This window comes from Lampetra planeri, chromosome 10 (genome assembly GCF_965212315.1).
Source record: "Lampetra planeri chromosome 10, kcLamPlan1.2.h2, whole genome shotgun sequence".
NCBI lineage: Eukaryota > Metazoa > Chordata > Hyperoartia > Petromyzontiformes > Petromyzontidae > Lampetra > Lampetra planeri.
The window spans coordinates 13,892,859-13,914,242 of NC_136116.1; positions in this window are offsets into that span (position 1 = coordinate 13,892,859).

The following is a 21,384-nucleotide window of genomic DNA, read 5'->3' on the forward strand; positions in this document are numbered from 1 at the left end:
GCTGCAAGGTGTCCCGGAGATGCGGTACAGCAATGGCTGGAAACTGTGTGGAACTTTGCGTGTTATAAGAATAGGTTTCATCCCAGTATTCTGGTTTCCTCCCACATTCCAAATACTCACGAATTAAGAATGTCTTCAGACTAAATAAGGACATTAACTCTGTCTCAAGAAAAATCTTCACTACTTGTCTACATGTAAACCCATCATTCTATAAGACCGTGCTTGGTTCTTGCAATGTGCTGAGATTAATCGCAAAAACAAATGTGAAGTATGTTTTCTTGTACTCTGAAATGATGTGATGTATTGCCTGCTGTGAGAGGTATGAAAGGAATTGGCTTACAATCTGGCAGTGCTGCAGTGGCAGAGTGCTCACACCATTATTGGAGTGTCGTGGGTTCTTGGTTCAAATGCCAGTCGGGGGGTGTTCTTGGCCCATCATCTTTAAGGGGCCGATAAAATGATGAATACTTTGTGGGAGGATGTCCTTGATTGTCCGATTGAGAGGCAAGCTTCTGTCAGAAAGGAAAGTGGAACTTTACACCAATTTTCAATCATCAATTGAAATGAGCACTACTCCATGTTCGTTTACATTCTGATGCATTCATTGCTGACAGGTTGGGAAAATCATCTCCCGATACTTGAGAACCCTATTAAATCACAAGTGGTTATAACGTGGATTTGATTCCAAGTTCTTAATGGGCATTGCTCTGACTTCACCATCACGCTGAGCCACCTTGCCTTTTAAGGTGTATCTTCTTGGTTCTTTCGGTAAAGTCACGTAGAATGGAAATAATAAAATAAAACATAATAATATAGTTCTCACGACGTTTCGGCCGCAACGCAAGCAGCCGTCCTCAGGTGAAGACCAGGTCTGTCGGGGAGACGCTGTCTTCACCTGAGGACGGCTGCTTGCGTTGTGGCCGAAACGTCGTGAGAATTATCTTAAGTAATATTTTATTATTTCCATTCTACGTGACTTTACCGAAAGAACCAAGAAGATGAATCCCTGCAGTCACGAAAGCTTTAAATCGAAATTTTAAGGTGTAATTTATTATTAGTAGACACAATGCGGAATTACTTTCATGACGGTGATAACATTGGGGTTACACATTTGGTGGTTCAAATCAAGGTCACTGATAACTGCAAGCGATGTATTTCATGGTGAGCACACACGATTTGCAATGCAGAGGTTACCGGCTCGATCCAACCTCGTGGCGTGGCGGCTGAAACAATGGGAACTTTACTTGCACCCTCCGGCCTCTGTCCACCCAACGGTGAGAATGGGCACCCCGTGGGCACTGTCGTCTATTAGTACGTGTGGTGGGGTAGAGTGTGGTGGGGTAGAGCGTGGTGGGGTAGAGTGTGGTGGGGTAGAGCGTGGTGGGGTAGAGAGTGGTGGGGTAGAGCGTGGTGGGGTAGAGAGTGGTGGGGTAGAGTGTGGTGGGGTAGAGCGTGGTGGGGTAGAGCGTGGTGGGGTAGAGAGTGGTGGGGTAGAGCGTGGTGGGTATAGCGCGGTGGGGTAGAGCGTGGTGGGGTAGAGTGTGGTGGGGTAGAGTGTGGTGGGGTAGAGTGTGGTGGGGTAGAGTGTGGTGGGGTAGAGCGTGGTGGGGTAGAGCGTGGTGGGGTAGAGCGTGGTGGGGTGAAGCGTGGTGGGGTAGAGTGTGGTGGGGTTGAGTGTGGTGGGGTAGAGTGTGGTGGGGTAGAGCGTGGTGGGGTGAAGCGTGGTGGGGTAGAGTGTGGTGGGGTAGAGCGTGGTGGGGTAGAGCGTGGTGGGTATAGCGCGGTGGGGTAGAGTGTGGTGGGGTAGAGCGTGGTGGGGTGAAGCGTGGTGGGGTAGAGTGTGGTGGGGTAGAGCGTGGTGGGTATAGCGCGGTGGGGTAGAGAGTGGTGGGGTAGAGCGTGGTGGGGTAGAGCGTGGTGGGGTAGAGAGTGGTGGGGTAGAGAGTGGTGGGGTAGAGTGTGGTGGGGTAGAGTGTGGTGGGGTAGAGCGTGGTGGGTATAGCGCGGTGGGGTAGAGTGTGGTGGGGTAGAGCGTGGTGGGGTGAAGCGTGGTGGGGTAGAGTGTGGTGGGGTAGAGCGTGGTGGGGTAGAGCGTGGTGGGTATAGCGCGGTGGGGTAGAGTGTGGTGGGGTAGAGCGTGGTGGGGTGAAGCGTGGTGGGGTAGAGTGTGGTGGGGTAGAGCGTGGTGGGTATAGCGCGGTGGGGTAGAGTGTGGTGGGGTAGAGCGTGGTGGGGTAGAGTGTGGTGGGGTGAAGCGTGGTGGGGTAGAGTGTGGTGGGGTAGAGTGTGGTGGGGTAGAGCGTGGTGGGGTAGAGCGTGGTGGGGTAGAGTGTGGTGGGGTAGAGCGTGGTGGGGTAGAGCGTGGTGGGGTAGAGCGTGGTGGGTATAGCGCGGTGGGGTAGAGTGTGGTGGGGTAGAGTGTGGTGGGGTAGAGCGTGGTGGGTATAGCGCGGTGGGGTAGAGCGTGGTGGGGTAGAGCGTGGTGGGGTGAAGCGTGGTGGGGTAGAGTGTGGTGGGGTAGAGTGTGGTGGGGTAGAGCGTGGTGGGTATAGCGCGGTGGGGTAGAGTGTGGTGGGGTAGAGTGTGGTGGGGTAGAGTGTGGTGGGGTAGAGCGTGGTGGGGTAGAGCGTGGTGGGGTAGAGCGTGGTGGGGTAGAGTGTGGTGGGGTAGAGCGTGGTGGGTATAGCGCGGTGGGGTAGAGTGTGGTGGGGTAGAGCGTGGTGGGTATAGCGCGGTGGGGTAGAGTGCGGTGGGGTAGAGCGCGGTGGGGTGAAGCGTGGTGGGGTAGAGTGTGGTGGGGTAGAGCGTGGTGGGGTGAAGCGTGGTGGGGTAGAGTGTGGTGGGGTAGAGTGTGGTGGGGTAGAGCGTGGTGGGGTGAAGCGTGGTGGGGTAGAGTGTGGTGGGGTAGAGCGTGGTGGGGTAGAGCGTGCTGGGGTAGAGAGTGGTGGGGTAGAGAGTGGTGGGGTAGAGTGGTGGGGTAGAGTGTGGTGGGGTAGAGTGTGCTGGGGTAGAGAGTGGTGGGGTAGAGAGTGGTGGGGTAGAGTGTGGTGGGGTAGAGTGTGGTGGGGTAGAGAGTGGTGGGGTAGAGTGTGGTGGGGTAGAGCGTGGTGGGGTAGAGCGTGGTGGGGTAGAGAGTGGTGGGGTAGAGCGTGGTGGGGTAGAGCGTGGTGGGGTAGAGCGTGGTGGGTATAGCGCGGTGGGGTAGAGTGCGGTGGGGTAGAGCGCGGTGGGGTGAAGCGTGGTGGGGTAGAGTGTGGTGGGGTAGAGCGTGGTGGGGTGAAGCGTGGTGGGGTAGAGTGTGGTGGGGTAGAGTGTGGTGGGGTAGAGCGTGGTGGGGTGAAGCGTGGTGGGGTAGAGTGTGGTGGGGTAGAGCGTGGTGGGGTAGAGCGTGCTGGGGTAGAGAGTGGTGGGGTAGAGAGTGGTGGGGTAGAGTGGTGGGGTAGAGTGTGGTGGGGTAGAGTGTGCTGGGGTAGAGAGTGGTGGGGTAGAGAGTGGTGGGGTAGAGTGTGGTGGGGTAGAGTGTGGTGGGGTAGAGAGTGGTGGGGTAGAGTGTGGTGGGGTAGAGCGTGGTGGGGTAGAGCGTGGTGGGGTAGAGAGTGGTGGGGTAGAGCGTGGTGGGGTAGAGCGTGGTGGGGTAGAGCGTGGTGGGGTAGAGCGTGGTGGGGTAGAGTGTGGTGGGGTAGAGTGTGGTGGGGTAGAGCGTGGTGGGGTAGAGCGTGGTGGGGTAGAGTGTGGTGGGGTAGAGCGTGGTGGGGTAGAGCGTGGTGGGGTAGAGCGTGGTGGGTATAGCGCGGTGGGGTAGAGTGTGGTGGGGTAGAGTGTGGTGGGGTAGAGCGTGGTGGGTATAGCGCGGTGGGGTAGAGCGTGGTGGGGTAGAGCGTGGTGGGGTGAAGCGTGGTGGGGTAGAGTGTGGTGGGGTAGAGTGTGGTGGGGTAGAGCGTGGTGGGTATAGCGCGGTGGGGTAGAGTGTGGTGGGGTAGAGTGTGGTGGGGTAGAGTGTGGTGGGGTAGAGCGTGGTGGGGTAGAGCGTGGTGGGGTAGAGCGTGGTGGGGTAGAGCGTGGTGGGGTAGAGCGTGGTGGGTATAGCGCGGTGGGGTAGAGTGTGGTGGGGTAGAGCGTGGTGGGGTGAAGCGTGGTGGGGTAGAGTGTGGTGGGGTAGAGTGTGGTGGGGTAGAGTGTGGTGGGGTAGAGCGTGGTGGGTATAGCGCGGTGGGGTAGAGTGTGGTGGGGTAGAGCGTGGTGGGGTGAAGCGTGGTGGGGTAGAGTGTGGTGGGGTAGAGCGTGGTGGGGTGAAGCGTGGTGGGGTAGAGTGTGGTGGGGTAGAGCGTGGTGGGGTGAAGCGTGGTGGGGTAGAGTGTGGTGGGGTAGAGCGTGGTGGGGTAGAGCGTGCTGGGGTAGAGAGTGGTGGGGTAGAGAGTGGTGGGGTAGAGTGGTGGGGTAGAGTGTGGTGGGGTAGAGTGTGCTGGGGTAGAGAGTGGTGGGGTAGAGAGTGGTGGGGTAGAGTGTGGTGGGGTAGAGTGTGGTGGGGTAGAGAGTGGTGGGGTAGAGTGTGGTGGGGTAGAGCGTGGTGGGGTAGAGCGTGGTGGGGTAGAGAGTGGTGGGGTAGAGCGTGGTGGGGTAGAGCGTGGTGGGGTAGAGCGTGGTGGGGTAGAGCGTGGTGGGGTAGAGCGTGGTGGGGTAGAGCGTGTTGGGGTAGAGCGTGGTGGGGTAGAGCGTGGTGGGGTAGAGCGTGGTGGGGTAGAGAGTGGTGGGGTAGAGTGTGGTGGGGTAGAGTGTGGTGGGGTAGAGTGTGGTGGGGTAGAGCGTGGTGGGGTAGAGCGTGGTGGGGTAGAGCGTGGTGGGGTAGAGCGTGGTGGGGTAGAGCGTGGTGGGGTAGAGAGTGGTGGGGTAGAGTGTGGGTGGGGTAGAGTGTGGTGGGGTAGAGTGTGGGTGGGGTAGAGCGTGGTGGGGTAGAGCGTGGTGGGGTAGAGCGTGGTGGGGTAGAGCGTGGTGGGGTAGAGCGTGGTGGGGTAGAGAGTGGTGGGGTAGAGAGTGGTGGGGTAGAGAGTGGTGGGGTAGAGAGTGGTGGGGTAGAGAGTGGTGGGGTAGAGTGTGGTGGGGTAGAGTGTGGTGGGGTAGAGAGTGGTGGGGTAGAGTGTGGTGGGGTAGAGTGTGGTGGGGTAGAGAGTGGTGGGGTAGAGTGTGGTGGGGTAGAGCGTGGTGGGGTAGAGCGTGGTGGGGTAGAGCGTGGTGGGGTAGAGCGTGGTGGGGTAGAGCGTGGTGGGGTAGAGCGTGGTGGGTATAGCGTGGTGGGGTAGAGAGTGGTGGGGTAGAGCGCGGTGGGGTAGAGTGTGGGTGGGGTAGAGCGTGGTGGAGTAGAGCGTGGGTGGGGTAGAGCGTGGTGGGTATAGCGTGGTGGGGTAGAGAGTGGTGGGGTAGAGCGCGGTGGGGTAGAGCGCGGTGGGGTAGAGTGTGGGTGGGGTAGAGCGTGGTGGGGTAGAGCGTGTTGCAGTAGAGCGTGTTGGAGTAGAGCGTGGTGGAGTAGAGTGTGGGTGGGGTAGAGCGTGGTGGAGTAGAGCGTGGTGGGGTAGAGCGCGGTGGGGTAGAGTGTGGGTGGGGTAGAGCGTGGTGGAGTAGAGCGGGGTGGGGTAGAGCGTGGTGGGGTAGAGCGCGGTGGGGTAGAGCGCGGTGGGGTAGAGCGCGGTGGGGTAGAGCGGGGTGGGGTAGAGCGCGGTGGGGTAGAGCGCGGTGGGGTAGAGAGTGGTGGGGTAGAGCGCGGTGGGGTAGAGCGCGGTGGGGTAGAGCGCGGTGGGGTAGAGCGCGGTGGGGTAGAGCGCGGTGGGGTAGAGTGCGGTGGGGTAGAGTGTGGGTGGGGTGAAGCGTGGTGGGGTAGAGCGCGGTGGGGTAGAGCGCGGTGGGGTAGAGCGCGGTGGGGTAGAGTGCGGTGGGGTAGAGTGCGGTGGGGTAGAGTGTGGGTGGGGTGAAGCGTGGTGGGGTAGAGTGTGGTGGGGTAGAGCGCGGTGGGGTAGAGCGCGGTGGGGTGAAGCGCGGTGGGGTAGAGTGTGGTGGGGTAGAGTGTGGTGGGGTAGAGTGTGGGTGGGGTGAAGCGTGGTGGGGTAGAGTGTGGTGGGGTAGAGCGCGGTGGGGTAGAGCGCGGTGGGGTAGAGCGCGGTGGGGTAGAGCGTGGTGGGGTGAAATGTGGTGGCGTAGAGCGTGGGTGGGGTAGAGCGTGGGCACTCTCGCCTCTTCCCAGATGTCTGCCCATTGTGGCAGAGCAGGCAGAACAACCTCTTGGAGCAGCTCTTCAGTGGGAGGTCTCTCCATCAGCAGTGGTGCGAGCAAAGGAATTGCACGGGCTGCAACCCTTACTTTGTTTTGTTAGCATACACATCCGCTAATGTGTGGGCATCCGGTGCGTACCGTGTTGTTTGTTAAGCTGGGCCACCACCGCCGCCGCGTGTTTCCGCCTTGCTGAAACCCCCCGTCACTTGGACAGCGCCCATGGCGTCACGTGCGCGAGTTTCCAGCCGAGCGGCACGCGCCCGTTATTGTTACCTTCATTGGCGCTGCTTCTGCTGCACGTCAACCTTTAAATAAACCTACTTGGACTGTAATAACGAAGCAAATTAGAAAATAAAGACAGATGGTTCAGCTGCCAGAGGTAATTAAATGTAACGACGTGTAATGTGTGTTTTAGAACGCTGCGCGGTTTTCTTCGTGCGGTTGTCCAAACTGAAGCAGCAAGACCTGCCCGCGTTGTCAAGAGCACTTAGGGGACAGGCGATCCTCTGCTTGTAAAGGACACCGCTATGAAATTAGTTAAATAGCCTCGGCAACGTCCGTCTCGCGAGAGAATTCACGCGCGGTGCCCCCTGGGCCAGACGTGGAAATTCCACGTTCATATGATGGGCTGCGAGTTTAACGGGGGGGGGGGGGGGGTGGGTCGGCTATCCCACAAAAATTGAGTTTGACTCCCAGAGGGATCGTGGTTTGCGTCAACCTCCCCCCGGCCCCCCACCCAGGTTTTGAACTCGCGACCTTCCGATCCAAGCGCGGAGCCACCTGGCTGAACGACGGGGAAGCCAGGGGCTCCACGGTGGCTAGGAGATGTTGACTACCTCGCCTGGTACACAGGAGGTCGTGGGTTCGATCCCAACCCTGACGCCTGCTGCTGTATATTTGGAGTTTGCGTGTCTCTCTGTCATCATCATCACGGTGGCTAGGAGATGTTAACTACCTCACCTGGTACACAGGAGGTCGTGGGTTCGATACCAACCCTGACGCCTGCTGCTGTATATTTGGAGTTTGCATGTCTCTCTCTCTCCCCGTGGTCGTGTGGATTTTTACCCGGGTCCTCCAGTTTTCCCCTCAACATTTATAAACGCGTTTAGAGTATTTGGCTGCTTTACATCTACACATGATAAGCCACTTCGGTGAGCTATCATTTGTGACCAGGTCGCTTCTAAAAAAGAGCTATATATCATTAGAACTCCTTTGCCAGTACCGAAATATAATAATAGGGTTTTCCCCCTTTTTTCTGGCAACAAAACTTAAACATTTTTACAAGGAATCATGTTACTGCATTAACCATATATTATCAGAGTGTGTTTCTTGTTTGCATTTTGACCACAAGCATTGTGGTTAATGCAGACATGATTCCTTGTAACAAGGTTTCAGTTTTGTTGCCAGAAAAAATCGGGAAAACCCCTATTATATAGTTTAGTGGGTCTAAAATAACAAGATGTTTATAATGCTCTGAAGACCAGCAGGAGGAAGGTAGTACCGCGTATTACCAATGTTTAATATGAATAGTTATCAGCCTGACTACTTATTCATGAAAACATATATGGAAATAAATACATTTCATGTTAGGTATGTAAACGTTAAATACTGTAATGTGATGTCTTCATTACTTTTATGCGTCTTAAATTTTGCACTGATGGAGTCAATTTGTCCTTGGGACTGAAGGCATCAATGTCAACCTGTGCCGTGGTGCATTGCTCTGCAGCATGAACAATTCGACATGAGAGGCACACAGGTTTGTATATTTTTTACGTGTATTATATTACTAATTAATTACTGTTTACAGGACCGTTTACAGTCATTATTGTTACAGTTTACAGTAATGATTGTTTACAGTGCTTCATGCTTTCTAATCGCAATGCTATTAAATATTCACATATATTTACATTTACATAGATTGTGTGTTGCTTACAAATTGGAATCTGCTGTTTTGCTTTACTTATTAATAACCCAGGTCTCTCTCAGATCATAAACTTCTGGTCAAAACTTTAATGCGGCCCCCGACAAGACACCACATGTGAAAACAACCATCTGCAGGCAGTGTGGCGGCCCTCACACCGTGATGTCCTATTGGCGAAAGTGGCCCCCACTTCTGAAAATGAGTGAAGAACACTGTCCGAGAGGAAACCAGGGAGAGAACACACACACTCCACACATGAAGGAGTCAGGGATCGAACCCAGGAGAGTATTGCTGTGAGGCACAAGTGTCACGACTGTGCTGCCACACAAGCTGAGCTCCCAACACTGTCGTTTACCACACTTATGAAAACAAAAAAAAACATCCTTTTCACATTTAAATCCATAAATATTATCAACTGATACATGGCCAATGTACTATGAATACTTACACATCTAAAAGCGAGCCGTAATCCTGAAAGCATCACAGATTCCTAGCTCCTGCTTTTAATAACCCAACTGTAGCAACTCATTATTTGTAACTCATTACTCATCTGAACTGTGTGGGTTTTGGTACAATACAACCTTGAAGGATGTCAGACAGAAATGCATTATTGTATTAAGTAGTTGCTGTTCAGGTTTCCTTTAAGAAAGTTCCACTTAGCATTCCAGCTGTGATACAAATGGCAAGAGACGCGAGTGGAATTTTCTGCAAATTTACCCGTTTCATCAGAATTCGGGCCTCAAAAAATTATCTTATTACTCCTAAATTGATTTACCTGATATGTGTTTTCTCCGAGTGGGGATTCAACTTTATGGGTTTTTAGTTTGTGTGTGCGCCGGCTGGCGCGACTGGGTTTTGTTATCCCAGCTTGCAGAACATTTGGAGCCGGTCGCGATCGGAGCGCTCCCCGCGTCCACGTTAACTTACGGGGGGCGTGCGGCGGTGGTGGCGGTGGGAGAAAAAAAACTCCACAAATTTCAAGAAATTTCCAAAAAATATTTTCACTTTAAGAATTGTGCCCGACGTGGTTTGGAACTTTGGACTGCAGTAAGTTTCCCCTGCACTTCCTGCGTACGATCTGTTTTAAAACGTCGACTATTTCTACTGCAGCACAGCGGCGGTTTGCGTAGTTGTGCTGTGCAGCGCTCCGATGTGCCTTTTCGTGTTGTTAGGTTGGGGGGGGGGGGGGTGTTGTTCGGCACGATGTCCGACGTTTTGCCCCACGTGCCGGGAGCTTCAGGAAGGGTCCCAGAACGTGACGCGAGGTGTCATGCTGCGAGTGGAACGTTGGACTTCGTGCCCGAGCAACACGCGGTTCAACCCGAACAACGCACGGGAGAGATGTCCTACCAATGTAGAAACGTGGCTGTTGAATCTTCCTGCATCCATCTGTGGCCCCACACCAAGCCGTCTCCGCTGCAAGGTGGCCAGGTGGTGGCGGCACACCAAATGGGTCGATGACCCATCTGTCGTTATCCCCTCTCAGAAAGCTTCGGGTTTCCCCTGGCACTCCACGTTCCTCCCACATATAAAAAAAAAACAATTCCATAACAATGCAGCTGCCCAAAACACCAATGTAGGAAAAAAAACTATTTTGAGGCTTTCCTGGGTAAATAAAGGTCTGTTATTATTTCGGGTAACACGGTATGTGTACATCTATATCCAAGGGGTCATTGACAAGTCTGCGGACTGAGATGGAAAGCACTGGGGGACCGCGAGGAATGCGATGCTTGTCTACGGAGTCCCATGCCAGTGCATCGGGACCCTTTCATGCTGCCGGCTCTTGTTCTCTGGCCCAGAAGAATTCTGTTTCGCTTCTCAAACCCCCTGCTCAGAGCCCCCATCATCGCTCGCCTTCGTTATCACTCAGAACGCTGTTCCTTTCGCCACAAGTGCTGCTCTTTAAATGTGGAAACACGTGGGAGCTGCAGAGTGTGGTTATTGACGCCCAGACTTCTTCTGTTTATTTCGTGTATCCATGTTTTAGTTAACACACAATCATCATTCTTTTTTGTACCCATTCAAAATAAATGTATTCAACGCCTTAATCCGTTGCTATGAAATTTGGTCATTGTTATTCAAACACATGTTTTTAAGTGTACAGACTGTCCCTTGCTGGCAAGCACTACTCCTTATCTCAATCAATAGACTGTTTTACCCTTGTACATAAGCCTGCGTGTGAACATAGACACGGGAGCATAGAAGCACAGTGCAACCTCGTGTGGCCATACGGCCAGCACAGAGTTCACCGGGGTGGAGGCTTCTCCAGCCGTAAGACCTGCAGCCGCTTACCGGCGGCAGATACTCGTGGTCCATCCTCGAGTCTGAGCCAGTTTTGCAACGGACTTTAAAGCAGTGCTGTTTCAAAGAGCTCACTGTGATTTCGATTTAAAGCTTTCGTGACTGCAGGGATTCATCTTCTTGGTTCTTTCGGTAAAGTCACGTAGAAGGGAAATAATAAAATAATAAAAATAAAACATTATAAAATAATTCTCACGACGTTTCGGCCACAACGCAAGCAGCCGTCCTCAGGTGAAGACCAGGTCTGTTTTATTTGTATTATTTTATTATTTCCCTTCTACGTGACTTTACCGAAAGAACCAAGAAGATGAGCTCACTGCAAGTTGAGCATCACGGCGCATTTCGTGATGGACTGGACCTCACAAGCGTGCCCGATAACACGTGTTCTGACTTACTTGCCGAGACGAGATATCTCCGACTCTTCCACAAGTTGGAAGAGTTGGAAGTTTCCGCGGTTTACCCCGCCACGCGAAACGTGTCGATCGACTAACTGCTGTACCCAGTGGTTCTGCAAATGGTTACAGGAACTTGCCCCATTGTTTCGACTGCTCTACGTGGAGAGCAAACCTGGGACCTTTCGGTTGCAAGTCCAGTATGCAAACCATTACACCATGGTAGCATTATACATAGTGTATATATATATGTACTTGCCATGCATGTGTAAAATGTCACTATTCTCCAAATGCCCACATTAATTTAAGCAAACACAACCACGTCGTTCTTTGTGAGTATATTTAGTTTTCATTAAGGTATTACTTTTCAGCCAAAATTATTCTGAGACGACAGTTCAAAATTGTGACATTTATTCCGCCTACCTTTTTTTTCTGTTGCGGCTGTGAATATTTCCGAAATTATTTGTTTCCACAAAATAGGTGCACGACTGCCAAGTTGAAATATCGCTGCTACTGTAACTACTGGGAGGGAAAAATTGTGTGCCAGTGAAAATGAAGCACCGGTATATGCCTATTGATGTTTCGAGTGTGGTTGTCATTTTTGGGAATTTTTAAGTGAAATCTTTTTTTTCAGCATAGCACAGACACGGACGTAATTTTTTGAATAAGTGGTCGCAACTCCTAGATAATTAGAATCAGATTCTTTGGTTGGTGTGATGAGATCATTTTAGCCCAGACACCCTTGTACAACTATATACCCATTACACTTTGATGCACCAGGAGGGGTAGTTATGACATTGGGATGTCTTCATCCAGCAGTGGACAGCCATGATGATGACATTGTACCGTCTCCTTTGTGCACACAATTGTCAATGGTCATTGGAGACATTTATGGGATTTCCACATTCTCATAACGGGGACCAATATCTCCACATGGCAATCACCGTTGACTTCTCACAAAATATTACTTATTTTCATAGTTCCCTTGCATGGGATTAGAACTGGGACTCTATGCTGTAATAGCCGAGCCGTTTGCCAGCGTTGTAACAAGAGGAATACGCAACACGTATCCTTACCAGCTGCTACTTATCGGAGATCGTTTTTTTAAAAGAAATTCGAGCTCCGTGACCAATACCGCCTTACCTTTACGCAATGCATGCGTGCGCGTGTGCCCATTTCTCCGGCGCTGCTGGGATATTTTGGACGGAAAACTTGTGTTGTCGTCGTGCGGTGTGACATCATTTCCAGTTTGTGACCGAGGGGGTCGCGTTGATGTCTATTCGCTCCCGACAGCGGTAGACATGTGCGGGCCTGGACGATGATGTAATGTTTTTGTTTCACGAGGCTCTCCTCACTCTGGAAGTCAGAGCCTTGCATTGCGGTTCTCTCAGCCTGGAGGCGGCTGCAGTTCGTGCACGCGACCAAGATCGAGAAAGTCACGAGTTGAAATCCTGTTCCTCGGTCAACTCTGCTCATCATCCTTGTGGGGTGGATGATTAAAGTGAGTACCACTTTGTGGAAAAGCAACAATGCTTGTGCCTTCGGAAATGTTTGATTTCTGCAGCTGGCTCAAGGGGGCCAACGTTGATGATGGTAACTGCCACCACAATGACGATTAAATTAAACTAAAACTATATCTTATTTTATCAGGTAAGGTCCACTGAACTATGTAGCTCTTTTCAGAAGCGACCTGGCAAAAAATGATGGCTCAACTAAGTGGCTTATCACGTGGAAATATATTGCAGCCAAACACTCTGAACGCATGTTTCTAAATGTGGAGGGAAAAACCCGAAGGACCCGGAGAAAAATCCACGCGACCACGGGGAGAGCATACAAACTCCAAATATACAGCAGGTGTCAGGGTCGGGGTCGAACCCACGACTTCCTATATACCAGGCGAGGTAGGCAACATCTCGCCACCGTGGCGTCCGCTGACATGTGGGGAGAGGCTGACTCAGTCTGGTAGTGAGCTCACGTTGTAGCGCAGTCCTACGAAGGGCCTGGACTCTGCCAAATTAATGTGGAATTTCCATCACTGGCTCAGGACCGTCGGTGGAACTTAACAACAACAAACGCTCGTTTGGAGCGTAAAGACACGTTGTCTTTGATTTGGCAGATTGCAGGCATAACCAGCATCTTTTAAATTCCAAACGACCATGCACACGTTCCGCTTTGACTGTGTGCACAGGTGCATCTATGATATTTGAAGTGGGAGTTGTCATCAAGGGCTGCCAGATGCTTCATTCGTACACATTTGGCCAGGCATGATACGCAAAACCTGGAAAGTTGGCACTGCACCTGACTGGCAGTTCTAAGAGGCAAACTCGTGTATTTTAAATGCCAGAATATAATATTGTCTCTCGATTCTAACGGGATGACATATCTCCGCCATGAGCGATATATCCTAAAGAAGTTAAAAACTTTTTTTTAATGCTGTCCTGTAAAAGTGGTTAATCACCGAATGTAATGCTGTGTATAGTCTGCACTTAAGTGCACACCACACAACTGCCAACGAAGACTTAGTCCAAAGAATAAACATCTGTTATGCTGTGGTTATGTACCTAAGCTGAGCATCAAGATGCTATCCAACATAAATATTAGTCTTTGTTAATGAGGAAATATATTTCTTTCATGAAATTTTGACTCCCAGGATCATTGCCATATTTTTTCTCGTGCCATTCATTCATTCAAATTACTTTTTGAGTAAAAACTCACCCCCCCTAAAGTGTGAATTAAAGCAAGGTAATCCTACCTCTGAAATCAAGACACATATAAAAATATCAAAATAAAGGGGACATACTCGAGGAAAAGCTAAAAGGAAAAACTAAAATAAACTTGCAAAGTTTCCTGAACTGTTCGGTGCTCGGAGGCAATCTGAGGGCCTGTGGATGAGAGTTGCAGATCTTCGGCACCACACTGGAGACGGCCCCTACTACCACCACCCGGCGTAGAATGCAGACGTCGAGGTTGAGCTAGCAGGGCCTGGCCTGAGCAGTGCAAGGTGTGTATCTATCTACCAGACGCTTGGGTGGGGGACAGACAGGACTGCAGGTACTGAGGACCAAGGCCGTTTTGAGCTTTTTAAGTCATTATCAGCAAGCTTAAATTGCACGCGATATCTGACTGGTAGCCAGTGCATATCACAGAGGATGGGTTTTATGCGCTCGAGACGGCGAACGCGTCTCCGCATGCGGGGCTGCCGCATTCTGCACCAGCCGCAGTTTCAGGACCAGTCCACGAGGCAGCTCGGCACACAAAACATTCCCGCAATCCGGACGCGTTGACACAAAGACGAGATCACTCGTAAGAAGAGCCGCAGCCCTAGGAGCACTCTTCGGCGAGAGAACCTCGCTCTGGCCACAGCTGCAACGCAAGGGGGCATGGTCAAGCTACGATTGAACAATCACACCCAGGTAGTGCGCCACTGTTACAGATGAGAGGGCGTAACTCAATTAATTAATGGAGGCTCAAGCTCCCCCTAACCCATCCTCAACCGTCAGCTCCGTCTTGTCAGGATTCAGCCTCAGCCAGTTCTGTTGCATCCACGCAGGCTCGCTCTGCCAGGCAGTCTGCTAAGCAGGCGAGAGCTGCATCTGGGTCACCTGAGAAGAGGGCTTGTGTCTGGGTGTCATCGGCGTACTGATGACGCTGTAAACCGTCCCTCCGGATGATAACCTTAGACTTGCTTATGTCCCGGTCTCCATCCACAGCCTCAACACTAACCCACACACTCATCCCTAACCCACACACTCAACACTAACCCACACACTCAACACTAGCCCACACACTCAACACTAACCCACACACTCAACACTAACCCACACACTCAACACTAACCCACACACTCAACACTAACCCACACACTCAACACTAACCCACAGCCTGAACACTAACCCACACACTCAACACTAACCCACACACTCAACACTAACCCACACATTCAACACTAACCCACACACTCATCACTAACCCACACACTCAACACTAACCCACACACTCAACACTAACCCACAGCCTCAACACTAACCCACACACTCAACACTAACCCACACACTCAACACTAACCCACACACTCAACACTAACCCACAGCCTGAACACTAACCCACACACTCAACACTAACCCACACACTCAACACTAACCCACACATTCAACACTAACCCACACACTCAACACTAACCCACAGCCTGAACACTAACCCACACACTCAACACTAACCCACACACTCAACACTAACCCACACACTCAACACTAACCCACACATTCAACACTAACCCACACACTCATCACTAACCCACACACTCAACACTAACCCACACACTCAACACTAACCCACAGCCTCAACACTAACCCACAGCCTCAACACTAACCCACACACTCAACACTAACCCACACACTCAACACTAACCCACACACTCAACACTAACCCACACACTCAACACTAACCCACACATTCAACACTAACCCACAGCCTCAACACTAACCCACACACTCAACACTAACCCACACATTCAACACTAACCCACACACTCAACACTAACCCACACACTCAACACTAACCCACAGCCTGAACACTAACCCACACACTCAACACTAACCCACAGCCTGAACACTAACCCACACACTCAACACTAACCCACACACTCAACACTAACCCACACATTCAACACTAACCCACACACTCATCACTAACCCACACACTCAACACTAACCCACAGCCTCAACACTAACCCACAGAGGTGTGGACTCGAGTCATGTGACTTGGATTCGAGTCAGACTCGAGTCATGAATTTGATGACTTGCGACTCGACTTGGACTTGCATAACAATGACTTTGTCCCACCTATGAGATGTGGACTCGAGTCATGTGACTTGGACTCGAGTCAGACTCGAGTCATGAATTTGATGACTTGCGACTCGACTTGGACTTGCATAACAATGACTTTGTCCCACCTCTGCTAACCCACACACTCAACACTAACCCACAGCCTCAACACTAACCCACACACTCAACACTAACCCACACACTCAACACTAACCCACAAACTCAACACTAACCCACGCACTCATCACTAACCCACACACTCAACACTAACCCACACACTCATCACTAACCCACACACTAAACACTAACCCACACACTCAACACTAACCCATAGCCTCAACAGTATTGATACTAAACCTAAATCATGTTGGTGGATAGTTCAACCCATCATCACTCTGGGGTTCTAAAGATGAGCACCAGATTATTCGAATTCAATATTGGTTCTCTTTTCATGAAATAGTCCCTGGCATAGGAATGTGGAATTGTCTCCAACTCATCACCACAGAGATTGAGAGGGAGACTGATATTTAGACTTAATATTGATACTTTGTTGAAATTCCCACGGTTATGTATTTATTTGTAAAATACGTGTTATATATTCTGAAATTAAAGGTGGTAAATATATATTTGATATGAAAATTAGAAAAGAAGTTGAAGTCATTTTCTTCAATTCTATATTTATACAATTTCCCATTTGCTTCTTGCAAGCACTCGCAGGAATGAATGACGCACTCCATTAAATATATATTTTTACAGGCTTGCATGCGAATATTATGACGTTACTCATTCTAAAATTAACTGCTAATTACAATTGGAACTTAAAGAACGTGTACATATTTTTTTAAACAAATGCAAGGTTGCGTGTTTCCTTCCTTGGGTTCTGAAGCACAATATTAATTGTTTTTACTTGAAAACAAACAAAAAGCTAATTTCTTCACCACCCCCCCCCCCCCCTCCATTGCATTGGAGTTGTTTCCCTTCACACCGCATTTCAATTGAGAAAAGGCAGTGCTTGTTGACTGTGCACAGACACACCGTTTGCAACGTGCGCGTGTGCGAGACATTACGGCGCTTTGGGGTCAGTTGCACAGCGCGAGTTCTGGGTCTCACAAGTACAGCACTGGAACGTCATAGGTGGGTGGAGGTGGGTGCAGCAATAAGGTGGCCACTTCCTAACCTCACGTCATCTCTCTCTCGCTCTCTCCAGGGTTTTGCAGGTGCAGCGGTTAATCGCAAATTAAAAGTGCTCAATTTGAGGAAACAGGAGCTAACCCTTGAGACACTATTGCCCGTGAGGCTGGATTGAGGCATTTCGCAGACATTGGCAAGAGTTTAAAACGCTGCCCCTACGAGGAACTGCCTCGTAGTAGGCCAAGGCACGAGGTCAAGAGACTTGAGGTTGTTGGGGAGACCATACTCAAGTACAAGAAGCCTGCCCTTGAAACCTAGGCCAAAGGTTTGAAAGCAATCGTGTTAAGGAGGTTCGTTGGAGGGAGTTTTGAGGCCCAAGGAGAACCAGGAGGCCTGGGCACGAGGTCAGGTGATGTGCAGTAGGCCACATGGACAAAGAGCGAGGTTTTGAGGAGCAAGTTGGTGGTTGAATGACCCGTGGAGGTCAAGAGGTTCCGGCGTGAGTGCGGTTGAGAAGCCCAGATACCAGGTCCGAGAATTAGCCGGCCTTACCTGTCTCTCTCCCGCCATGATCAGAATGAGAGAACAAGCCGGCAAAAAAAAAAACATTCGATGGACTTTTGATGCAAAGTAGCATTTTGTTTTTCAGTGCCTTTCCGTATCACACGGCTGGTTGAGATGACTGCACGACAAAGCATGAACACAAGCGAGGCACGTGTAGGGTTGACAACCTGCCTTGATTGGCTGGGAATCTTTACCGGCATTGGCATCGATTTTCCGGTGACTATTGAAAGCAATCCTAGAGATGTTAATGTTAGCATGTATTCATAATGAAGGATTTTTGGGATAGATCGCGGAAATATAAATGTGTCGTTAACCCACCACCACCACCCGACACAGCCAATTAGTAAGGTTTCTTACGTAAACAATACTTGCCAATTAGTTACTACTTCAACACACCGCTTGTGTGTTGGAGAGTAAACCCACAACATTTATCATTTGAGTATCACCGTGACGTTTCGCTGGTAACTCCATCCAGCATCATCGGGCGATTGTTGCCTGATGATTTAACCCAACAAAACATTTATTATGGACAATATTGTTCGCGGAATCCTACGTGTATGCGTGCGTGTTGAACTTCTTTCTTACCGTACGTAGCCAACCGTGCTAATCGGAGGTGTGGTGGGGGGGAAGGACAACAAACTAAACACGAAAAGCAGTGGGGAAAAAAATACGTCTCCCGGAATAGCTTCAGTCAGAGTTGGCAACCCAGTCACGTGACGGCAAGACTCTTGAAAAGTGCTCTCCTGGGCGGCTGTCGTAACTCTGCGAAAGGGACGAAGAGGCACTGCGGCAGCACAAACCCCCACAACACCGCCCTGCTACTCAATGCCCCAGTCTTCACTTTTGCAAGCTCTGAACATAACACATTAATCATACTTGAATAAATAAATAAAATACCTCTATATTTACAGATATAATTTGAGCCAACATTTCCTATTTTCTACGGTGATTATACGTGACATTAACAATATTTACCTGTAGTAATAGCAATAAAACTATTGTTTTTAATTACTAATTATATTAGTAACATATACATGGTGCAAAGCATATTTCACTCATCATAATTACATTTAAAAGTACACGTTTTCTCCCTACCTGAATCAACAATTTAAGTAATCTTCCAAAACTCTGCTGACACCAACACACCTAGAACTCGATGGGCGAATGTTGTCTGCGTTTTACCCGTCAACAATGGCAAGGTTAAACACCGTGCAGTTGAACCCCTCCAAACGACCACTCCTGTTAACGACATCGAAAAAACTATCTTCAAATAGTTGGGACTACGAAGCAGTTGACTGCTTTGCTTTTCAAAAGCCACGCCGAGTGATGCTTGGATTCTACGGACACATTTGTTATGGGGAAAACAGCTACAGTGCAGTGTAACAATTGCTGTTATTTGTCAAAGAATCTGCCTTTCAAATATAGACACGTTGAACAATCGGTAACATTCACCAGAGCCACATTTGATAGCCACTGGGTGATGGCTGCGTAGACACTGGCGATCTGACCTAGACCACCAACTAACTGCACATTGTAACTCGATTTTATTTTCATCTCTTGACAGCTGACTTGACTTTAAACCGAGGAACCCAACGGAGTTGGCGTTCTGCCTTGACACAGCCAGCCACCGCATTGGCCTCCTGCGCTACGAGATCACAGATCACACCGCATCCAAACATCTCCCTGTTGTGTGATCGCAGTACTAATGCAGGGAGATGAAATGTCATTCTGGAACTTCTTCAGTCAGCAGAGCACCACATGGCGTCAGGGAATGCCTCCGGAGAACCACACCGCATAACCGCCGCTGAAGTCGATTCAATCGGCTTCTCATAAAGAGTGGCCCGCCACAGCTCAATCATTCAACGTGTTTCTTCTTTCATTGACAATACATGTTCCCAATTTCCTTCTCACTGTGCTACGAATAATGCAGTCGGATCTCTCACGGAGCAGTGCAACCCTTTGTGTTTGTGAACAGCCCACAGAAGTGGATATTGCAGAGCTACCTCTCAGACCTATTTAAGTGACCCTCATTCCACTCAATAGTGAGCAACACTTTCCCACCGACTCCGAACACGAGATCCATCTTCACTCCTCACAGAGTGTGACGAATTTTATTGGTCCCCGGGGAATGGTTCGGCCAGAGACCACCGCCGACTGGGATTTGAACTCTCAACCTTCCGACTGTGAGTCGAGCACACGAGCCACAGTGCCACTTGGCAGAGTCAAGAGCAGCAGGTTGATTCACATGGGTGGATGCCTGGGATTCGCACCCAGCCCAGACCTTCAAACCTCACTTGCTCAGCGCTCCGACGCAGCCAAAGCTTTCGACCACCAAACCCCGTGGCCTGCACCGCACTTGACGCTTCTTCGGAAAAAAAGAAAGCGCCGAGGCAGGCATAATCTGTTGTCTGCACGTTACGTTTGTGTTTCTGACACCAGCCCTCCGTAATGTTCCCGATCTGTCAAAATTAAAGTCACTTGGCCCGTGACGTGCGCAGCGGTTATTGAAGCAAGATGTGAACGTGGCAGGAAGCTGCAGTCTGGAAATGGCCGAAGAGACGCTCTGTCATGGGGGCTGCGCGTGTCGGAGTCGAGCGGGGGACGCGGAGCCGCCGAGGGGCTTCGTGAGTTCGTGTGGCGCACGCAGGGAACGGCGGGCCGCTCGCTCATCGCGGCGTTGTGCTCCGTATCTCCCACTGCTCCTTGCACTGCATGCGTCATTTTAGTTATTTACATTCACGGCTCATGTGGATGCGTGTCTGCACGAGTGTGGGGAGCGGTGGTGCGGCGGTTAGCGCTACGCTGCGCTAGGAACCCGCTAACCCGAGTTCGAATCCCACTCACGGCCAATACCCGGCGATGATTATCTGAAACTCGACTCGGTCTCAAATGAGAGAGACACCGCTAGAGACACCGCTAGAGACACCGCTAGACAGAGACACAGGTGGAAAACGTGGAGCATTGAGATGTGGAGTGCCGCTAATCAGCGGTCATTGGTCAAGGCTGTTGATAATGATGGTAAACCGCAAACTTAACATTTGGCAACAAATGTAGTGAAATCTATGCTCATAACTAAAGTGAAATCCTATTTTGAAATTGTGGGCATCGAATTATGATACGCGATCGTAGTCATCGGTGAAGTCACTGATTCAACGCCCACAGATTGTGTAACTGATTCCAATGGAGTTCCGTCGTCGTCATCAGCATCAGCCATGTTCAATCTACTGCTGAATGAAGGCCTCCCCCAGCCATCGCCCTGTGCCATGGGCTGCGCACGAGCTCATTGCATCGCTCTGCCTCCACTGTGGACATCCTTGCGGAAGCATTCCCTCTTTTCTTTGGCCATGGGTTCCAAAATTAAGTGTATGAATAAGTGTACCGTACATTGTGCACATGGCTTCCAACAGTAAGTGTATCTATAGGTGTATTGTACCCTGTGTACATGGGTTCCAAAAGTAAGTGTATCAATAAGTATGCCGTACATTGTGTACATGGCTTCCAACAGTAAGTGTATCTATAGGTTTATTGTACCCTGTGTACATGGGTTCCAACGGTAAGTGTATCTATCAGTAAGTGTATCTATAGGTTTATTGTACCCTGTGTACATGGGTTCCAACGGTAAGTGTATCTATCAGTAAGTGTATATATAGCTTTATTGTACACTGTGTACATGGGTTCCAACGGTAAGTGTATCTATAGGTAGACCATACCCTGTGTACATGGGTTCCAACAGCAAGTTAATCTATAGGCATACCGTACACTGTGTACATGGGTTCCCACTTTGACCGTGGTTCCTCGCGGCTCTGAGTCATTCTCTCTACTGGTGTGCGTTACATGTTGAAAATCGTATTAAGATTATTCCATGTATAATTGAATCATGATATGATCTCCAACTGGAAAATTCGCAGTTTTTCCGTGTGATAATCCCGATGATGGCCCGGCACAGACCGTCCCTGCCACTGACACGGGGAATTTCCACGGCTGGCTCAGG